Genomic DNA, 8,244 nt, shown 5'->3' with positions numbered 1-8,244 from the left:
ACCCGGGTGTGGAAATGTTCAATGGGAGGACACGCTGACCCGGGTGTGTAAATGTTCAATGGGAGGTCACGCTGACCCGGGTGCGTAAATGTTCAATTGGAGGACACACTGACCTGGGTGTGTAAATGTTCAATGGGAGGACTCGCTGACCCGGTTGTGTAAATGTTCAATGGGAGGACTCGCTGACCCTGGTATGTAAATGTTCAATGGGAGGACACGCTGACCTGGGTGTGTAAATGTTCAATGGGAGGACTCGCTGACCCGGGTGTGTAAATGTTCAATGGGAGGACACGCTGACCCGGGTGTGTAAATGTTCAATGGGAGGGCTCGCTGACCTGGGTGTGTTAATGTTCAATGGGAGGACACGCTGACCCGGGTGTGTAAATGATCAATGGGAGGACTCGCTGACCCGGGTGTGTAAATGTTCAATGGGAGGACTCGCTGACCCGGGTGTGTAAATGTTCAATGGGAGGACACGCTGACCCAGGTGTGTAAATGTTCAATGGGAGGACTCGCTGACCCGGGTGTGTAAATGGTCAATGGGAGGACTCGCTGACCCGTGTGTGTAAGTGTTCAATGGGAGCACACGCTGACCCGGATGTGTAAATGTTCAATGTGAGGTCACGCCGACCTGGGTGTGTAAATGTTCAATGGGAAGACACGCTGACCCGGGTGTGTAAATGTTCCATGGGAGCACACGCTGATCCGGGTGTGTAAATGTTCAACGGGAGGTCACGCTGACCCGGGAGTGTAAATGGTCAATGAGAGGACACGCTGACCCAGGTGTGTAAATGTTCAATGGGAGGTCACGCTGACCCGGGTGTGTAAATTTTCAATGAGAGGACACGCTGACCTGGGTGTGTAAATGTTCAATGGGAGGTCACACTGACCCGGGTGTGTAAATGGTCAATGAGAGGACACGCTGACCCGGGTGTGTAAACGTTCAATGGGACAACACGCTGACCCGGGTGTGTAAATGTTCAAGGGAGGTCACGCTGATCCGGGTGTGTAAATGTTCAAAGGGAGGTCACGCTGACACGGGTATGTAAATGGTCAATGTGAGGTCACGCTGACACGGGTGTGTAAATGTTCAATGGGAGGTCACGCTGACCCGCGTGTGTAAATGCTCAATGGGAGGTCACGCTGACCCGGGTGTGTAAATGTTCAATGGGAGGTCACGCTGACCCGCGTGTGTAAATGCTCAATGGGAGGTCACACTGACCCGGGTGTGTAAATGTTGAATGGGAGCACACACTGACCCGGGTGTGTAAATGTTCAATGGGAGGACACGCTGACCTGGGTGTGTAAATGTTCAATGGGAGGACATGCTGACCCGGGTGTGTAAATGTTCAATGGGAGGACACGCTCACCCAGGTGTGTAAATGTTCAATGGGAGGTCACGCTGACCCGGGTGTGTAAATGGTCAATGAGAGGACACGCTGACTCAAGTGTGTAAATGTTCAATGAGAGGACATGCTGACCCGGGTGTGTAAATGTTGAATGGGAGGTCACGCTGACCCGGGTGTGTAAACGTTGAATGGGAGGACACGCTGACCTGGGTGTGTAAATGTTCAATGGAAGGACACGCTGACCTGGGTGTGTAAATGTTCAATGGGAGAACACGCTGACCTGGGAGTGTAAATGTTCAATGAGAGGACACACTGACCTGGGTGTGTAAATGGTCAAGGTGAGGTCACGCTGACACGGGTGTGTAAATGTTCAATGGGAGGTCACGCTGACCCGGGTGTGTAAATGTTCAATGGGAGGTCACGCTGACCCGCGTGTGTAAATGGTCAATGTGAGGTCACGCTGACACGGGTGTGTAAATGTTCAATGGGAGGTCACGCTGACCTGGGTGTGTAAATGTTCAATGGGAGGTCACGCTGACCTTGGTGTGTAAATGTTCAATGGGAGCACATGCTGACCCGGGTGTGTAAATGTTCAATGGGAGGACACGCTGACATTGGTGTGTAAATGTTCAATGGGAGCACATGCTGACCCGGGTGTGTAAATGTTCAATGGGAGGACACGCTGACCCTGGTGTGTAAATGTTCAATGGGAGCACATGCTGACCCGGGTGTGTAATTGTTCAATGGGAGCACACACTGACCTGGGTGTGTAAATGTTCAATGGGACAACACGCTGACCCGGGTGTGTAAATGTTCAATGGGAGGTCACGCAGACCCGGGTGTGTAAATTTTGAATGGGAGCACACACTGACCCGGGTGTGTAAATGTTCAATGGGAGGTCACGCTGACCTGGGTGTGTAAATGTTCAATGGGAGCACATGCTGACCCGGGTGTGTAAATGTTCAATGGGAGCACACACTGACCTGGGTGTGTAAATGTTCAATGGGAGGACACGCTGACCCGGGTGTGTAAATGTTCAATGGGAGGTCACGCTGACCTGGGTGTGTAAATGTTCAATGGGAGCACACGCTGACCCAGGTGTGTAAATGTTCAATGGGAGCACACACTGACCTGTGTGTGTAAATGTTCAATGGGAGGACACGCTGACCCGGGTGTGTAAATGTTCAATGGGAGCACACGCTGACCTGGGTGTGTAAATGTTCAATGGGAGGAAACCGCTGACCTGGGTGTGTAAATGTTCAATGGGAGCACATGCTGACCTGGGTGTGTAAATGTTCAATGGGAGCACACGCTGACCCGGGTGTGTAAATGTTCAATGGGAGGTCACGCTGACCCGGGTGTGTAAATGTTCAATGGGAGCACACGTTGACCCGGGTGTGTAAATGTTCAATGGGAGGACACGCTGACCTGGGTATGTAAATGTTCAATAGGAGCGCACGCTGACCTGGGTGTGTAAATGTTCAATAGGAGCACATGCTGACTCGGGTGTGTAAATGATCAATAGGAGCACACGCTGACCCGGGTGTGGAAATGTTCAATAGGAGCACACGCTGACACGGGTGTGTAAATGTGCAATGGGAGGACACGCTGACCCGGGTGTGTAAATGTGCAATGGGAGGTCACGCTGACCCGGGTGTGTAAATGTTCAATGGGAGGTCACACTGACCCGGGTGTGTAAATGTTCAATGGGAGGACACGCTGACCCGGGTGTGTAAATGTTCAATGGGAGGAGACGATGGCCCGAGTGTGTAAATGTTCAATGGGAGGACACGCTGACCCGGGTGTGTAAATGTTCAATGGGAGGACACGCTGACCCAGGTGTGTAAATGTTCAATGGGAGGTCACGCTGACCCGGGTGTGTAAATGGTCAATGAGAGGACACGCTGACCCGGGTGTGTAAATGTTCAATGAGAGGACACGCTGACCCGGGTGTGTAAATGTTGAATGGGAGGTCACGCTGACCCGGGTGTGTAAACGTTGAATTGGAGGACACGCTGACCTGGGTGTGTAAATGTTCAATGGGAGGACAGGCTGACCTGGGTGTGTAAATGTTCAATGGGAGAACACGTGACCTGGGGGTGTAAATGTTCAATGAGAGGACACACTGACCTGGGTGTGTAAATGTTCAATGAGAGGACACACTGACCCGGGTGTGTAAATGTTCAATGGGAGGTCACGCTGATCCGGATGTGTAAATGTTCAATGGGAGATCACGCTGACACGGGTGTGTAAATGGTCAATGTGAGGTCACGCTGACACGGGTGTGTAAATGTTCAATGGGAGGTCACGCTGACACGGGTGTGTAAATGTTCAATGGGAGGTCACGCTGACCCGCGTGTGTAAATGGTCAATGTGAGGTCACGCTGACACGGGTGTGTAAATGTTCAATGGGAAGTCACGCTGATCTGGGTGTGTAAATGTTCAATGGGAGGTCACGCTGACCTTGGTGTGTAAATGTTCAATGGGAGCACATGCTGACCCGGGTGTGTAAATGTTCAATGGGAGGACACGCTGACATTGGTGTGTAAATGTTCAATGGGAGCACATGCTGACCCGGGTGTGTAAATGTTCAATGGGAGGACACGCTGACCCTGGTGTGTAAATGTTCAATGGTAGCACATGCTGACCCGGGTGTGTAAATGTTCAATAGGAGCACACGCTGACATGGGTGTGTAAATGTGCAATGGGAGGACACGCTGACCCGGGTGTGTAAATGTGCAATGGGAGGTCAGGCTGACCCGGGTGTGTAAATGTTCAATGGGAGGTCACACTGACCCGGGTGTGTAAATGTTCAATGGGAGGACACGCTGACCCGGGTGTGTAAATGTTCAATGGGAGGAGACGATGGCCCGAGTGTGTAAATGTTCAATGGGAGGACACGCTGACCCGGGTGTGTAAATGTTCAATGGGAGGACACGCTGACCCAGGTGTGTAAATGTTCAATGGGAGGTCACGCTGACCCGGGTGTGTAAATGGTCAATGAGAGGACACGCTGACCCGGGTGTGTAAATGTTCAATGAGAGGACACGCTGACCCGGGTGTGTAAATGTTGAATGGGAGGACACGCTGACCCGGGTGTGTAAACGTTGAATTGGAGGACACGCTGACCTGGGTGTGTAAATGTTCAATGGGAGGACAGGCTGACCTGGGTGTGTAAATGTTCAATGGGAGAACACGCTGACCTGGGAGTGTAAATGTTCAATGAGAGGACACACTGACCTGGGTGTGTAAATGTTCAATGAGAGGACACACTGACCCGGGTGTGTAAATGTTCAATGGGAGGTCACGCTGATCCGGATGTGTAAATGTTCAATGGGAGATCACGCTGACACGGGTGTGTAAATGGTCAATGTGAGGTCACGCTGACACGGGTGTGTAAATGTTCAATGGGAGGTCACGCTGACCCGGGTGTGTAAATGTTCAATGGGAGGTCACGCTGACCCGCGTGTGTAAATGGTCAATGTGAGGTCACGCTGACACGGGTGTGTAAATGTTCAATGGGAAGTCACGCTGACCTGGGTGTGTAAATGTTCAATGGGAGGTCACGCTGACCTTGGTGTGTAAATGTTCAATGGGAGCACATGCTGACCCGGGTGTGTAAATGTTCAATGGGAGGACACGCTGACATTGGTGTGTAAATGTTGAATGGGAGCACATGCTGACCCGGGTGTGTAAATGTTCAATGGGAGGACACGCTGACCCTGGTGTGTAAATGTTCAATGGTAGCACATGCTGACACGGGTGTGTAAATGTTCAATGGGAGCACACACTGACCTGGGTGTGTAAATGTTCAATGGCGCGACACGCTGAACCGGGTGTGTAAATGTTCAATGGGAGGTCACGCTGACCCGGGTGTGTAAATGTTGAATGGGAGCACACACTGACCCGGGTGTGTAAATGTTAAATGGGAGGTCACGCTGACCTGGGTGTGTAAATGTTCAATGGGAGCACATGCTGACCCGGGTGTGTAAATGTTCAATGGGAGCACACACTGACCTGGGTGTGTAAATGTTCAATGGGAGGACACGCTGACCCGGGTGTGTAAATGTTCAATGGGAGGTCACGCTGACCTGGGTGTGTAAATGTTCAATGGGAGCACACGCTGACCCGGGTGTGTAAATGTTCAATGGGAGCACACACTGACCTGTGTGTGTAAATGTTCAATGGGAGGACACGCTGACCCGGATGTGTAAATGTTCAATGGGAGCACACGCAGACCTGGGTGTGTAAATGTTCAATGGGAGGAAAGCGCTGACCTGCGTGTGTAAATGTTCAATGTGAGCACATGCTGACCTGGGTGTGTAAATGTTCAATGGGAGCACATGCTGACCCGGGTGTGTAAATGTTCAATGGGAGGTCACGCTGACCCGGGTGTGTAAATGTTCAATGGGAGGTCACGCTGACCTGGGTGTGTAAATGTTCAATGTGAGCACATGCTGACCTGGGTGTGTAAATGTTCAATGGGAGGACACGCTGACCTGGGTGTGTAAATGTTCAATGGGAGGACATGCTGACCCGGGTGTGTAAATGTTCAATGGGAGGACACGCTGACCCAGGTGTGTAAATGTTCAATGGGAGGTCACGCTGACCCGGGTGTGTAAATGGTCAATGAGAGGACACGCTGACTCAAGTGTGTAAATGTTCAATGAGAGGACACGCTGACCCGGGTGTGTAAATGTTGAATGGGAGGTCACGCTGACCCGGGTGTGTAAACGTTGAATGGGAGGACACGCTGACCTGGGTGTGTAAATGTTCAATGGAAGGACACGCTGACCTGGGTGTGTAAATGTTCAATGGGAGAACACGCTGACCTGGGAGTGTAAATGTTCAATGAGAGGACACACTGACCTGGGTGTGTAAATCGTCAAAGTGAGGTCACGCTGACACGGGTGTGTAAATGTTCAATGGGAGGTCACGCTGACCCGGGTGTGTAAATGTTCAATGGGAGGTCACGCTGACCCGCGTGTGTAAATGGTCAATGTGAGGTCACGCTGACACGGGTGTGTAAATGTTCAATGGGAGGTCACGCTGACCTGGGTGTGTAAATGTTCAATGGGAGGTCACGCTGACCTTGGTGTGTAAATGTTCAATGGGAGCACATGCTGACCCGGGTGTGTAAATGTTCAATGGGAGGACACGCTGACATTGGTGTGTAAATGTTCAATGGGAGCACATGCTGACCCGGGTGTGTAAATGTTCAATGGGAGGACACGCTGACCCTGGTGTGTAAATGTTCAATGGGAGCACATGCTGACCCGGGTGTGTAATTGTTCAATGGGAGCACACACTGACCTGGGTGTGTAAATGTTCAATGGGACAACACGCTGACCCGGGTGTGTAAATGTTCAATGGGAGGTCACGCAGACCCGGGTGTGTAAATTTTGAATGGGAGCACACACTGACCCGGGTGTGTAAATGTTCAATGGGAGGTCACGCTGACCTGGGTGTGTAAATGTTCAATGGGAGCACATGCTGACCCGGGTGTGTAAATGTTCAATGGGAGCACACACTGACCTGGGTGTGTAAATGTTCAATGGGAGCACATGCTGACCTGGGTGTGTAAATGTTCAATGGGAGCACACGCTGACCCGGGTGTGTAAATGTTCAATGGGAGGTCACGCTGACCCGGGTGTGTAAATGTTCAATGGGAGCACACGTTAACCCGGGTGTGTAAATGTTCAATGGGAGGACACGCTGACCTGGGTGTGTAAATGTTCAATAGGAGCGCACGCTGACCTGGGTGTGTAAATGTTCAATAGGAGCACACGCTGACTCGGGTGTGTAAATGATCAATAGGAGCACACGCTGACCCGGGTGTGTAAATGTTCAATAGGAGCACGCGCTGACACGGGTGTGTAAATGTGCAATGGGAGGACACGCTGACCCGGGTGTGTAAATGTGCAATGGGAGGTCACGCTGACCCGGGTGTGTAAATGTTCAATGGGAGGTCACACTGACCCGGGTGTGTAAATGTTCAATGGGAGGACACGCTGACCCGGGTGTGTAAATGTTCAATGGGAGGAGACGATGGCCCGAGTGTGTAAATGTTCAATGGGAGGACACGCTGACCCGGGTGTGTAAATGTTCAATGGGAGGACACGCTGACCCAGGTGTGTAAATGTTCAATGGGAGGTCACGCTGACCCGGGTGTGTAAATGGTCAATGAGAGGACACGCTGACCCGGGTGTGTAAATGTTCAATGAGAGGACACGCTGACCCGGGTGTGTAAATGTTGAATGGGAGGTCACGCTGACCCGGGTGTGTAAACGTTGAATTGGAGGACACGCTGACCTGGGTGTGTAAATGTTCAATGGGAGGACAGGCTGACCTGGGTGTGTAAATGTTCAATGGGAGAACACGTGACCTGGGAGTGTAAATGTTCAATGAGAGGACACACTGACCTGGGTGTGTAAATGTTCAATGAGAGGACACACTGACCCGGGTGTGTAAATGTTCAATGGGAGGTCACGCTGATCCGGATGTGTAAATGTTCAATGGGAGATCACGCTGACACGGGTGTGTAAATGGTCAATGTGAGGTCACGCTGACACGGGTGTGTAAATGTTCAATGGGAAGTCACGCTGACCCGGGTGTGTAAATGTTCAATGGGAGGTCACGCTGACCCGCGTGTGTAAATGGTCAATGTGAGGTCACGCTGACACGGGTGTGTAAATGTTCAATGGGAAGTCACGCTGACCTGGGTGTGTAAATGTTCAATGGGAGGTCACGCTGACCTTGGTGTGTAAATGTTCAATGGGAGCACATGCTGACCCGGGGGTGTAAATGTTCAATGGGAGGACACGCTGACATTGGTGTGTAAATGTTGAATGGGAGCACATGCTGACGCGGGTGTGTAAATGTTCAATGGGAGGAC

The sequence above is a fragment of the Scyliorhinus torazame genome, chromosome 31 (genome assembly GCF_047496885.1).
Source record: "Scyliorhinus torazame isolate Kashiwa2021f chromosome 31, sScyTor2.1, whole genome shotgun sequence".
Taxonomy (NCBI): Eukaryota; Metazoa; Chordata; class Chondrichthyes; order Carcharhiniformes; family Scyliorhinidae; genus Scyliorhinus; species Scyliorhinus torazame.
Note: the sequence above shows the minus strand (reverse complement) of the source record.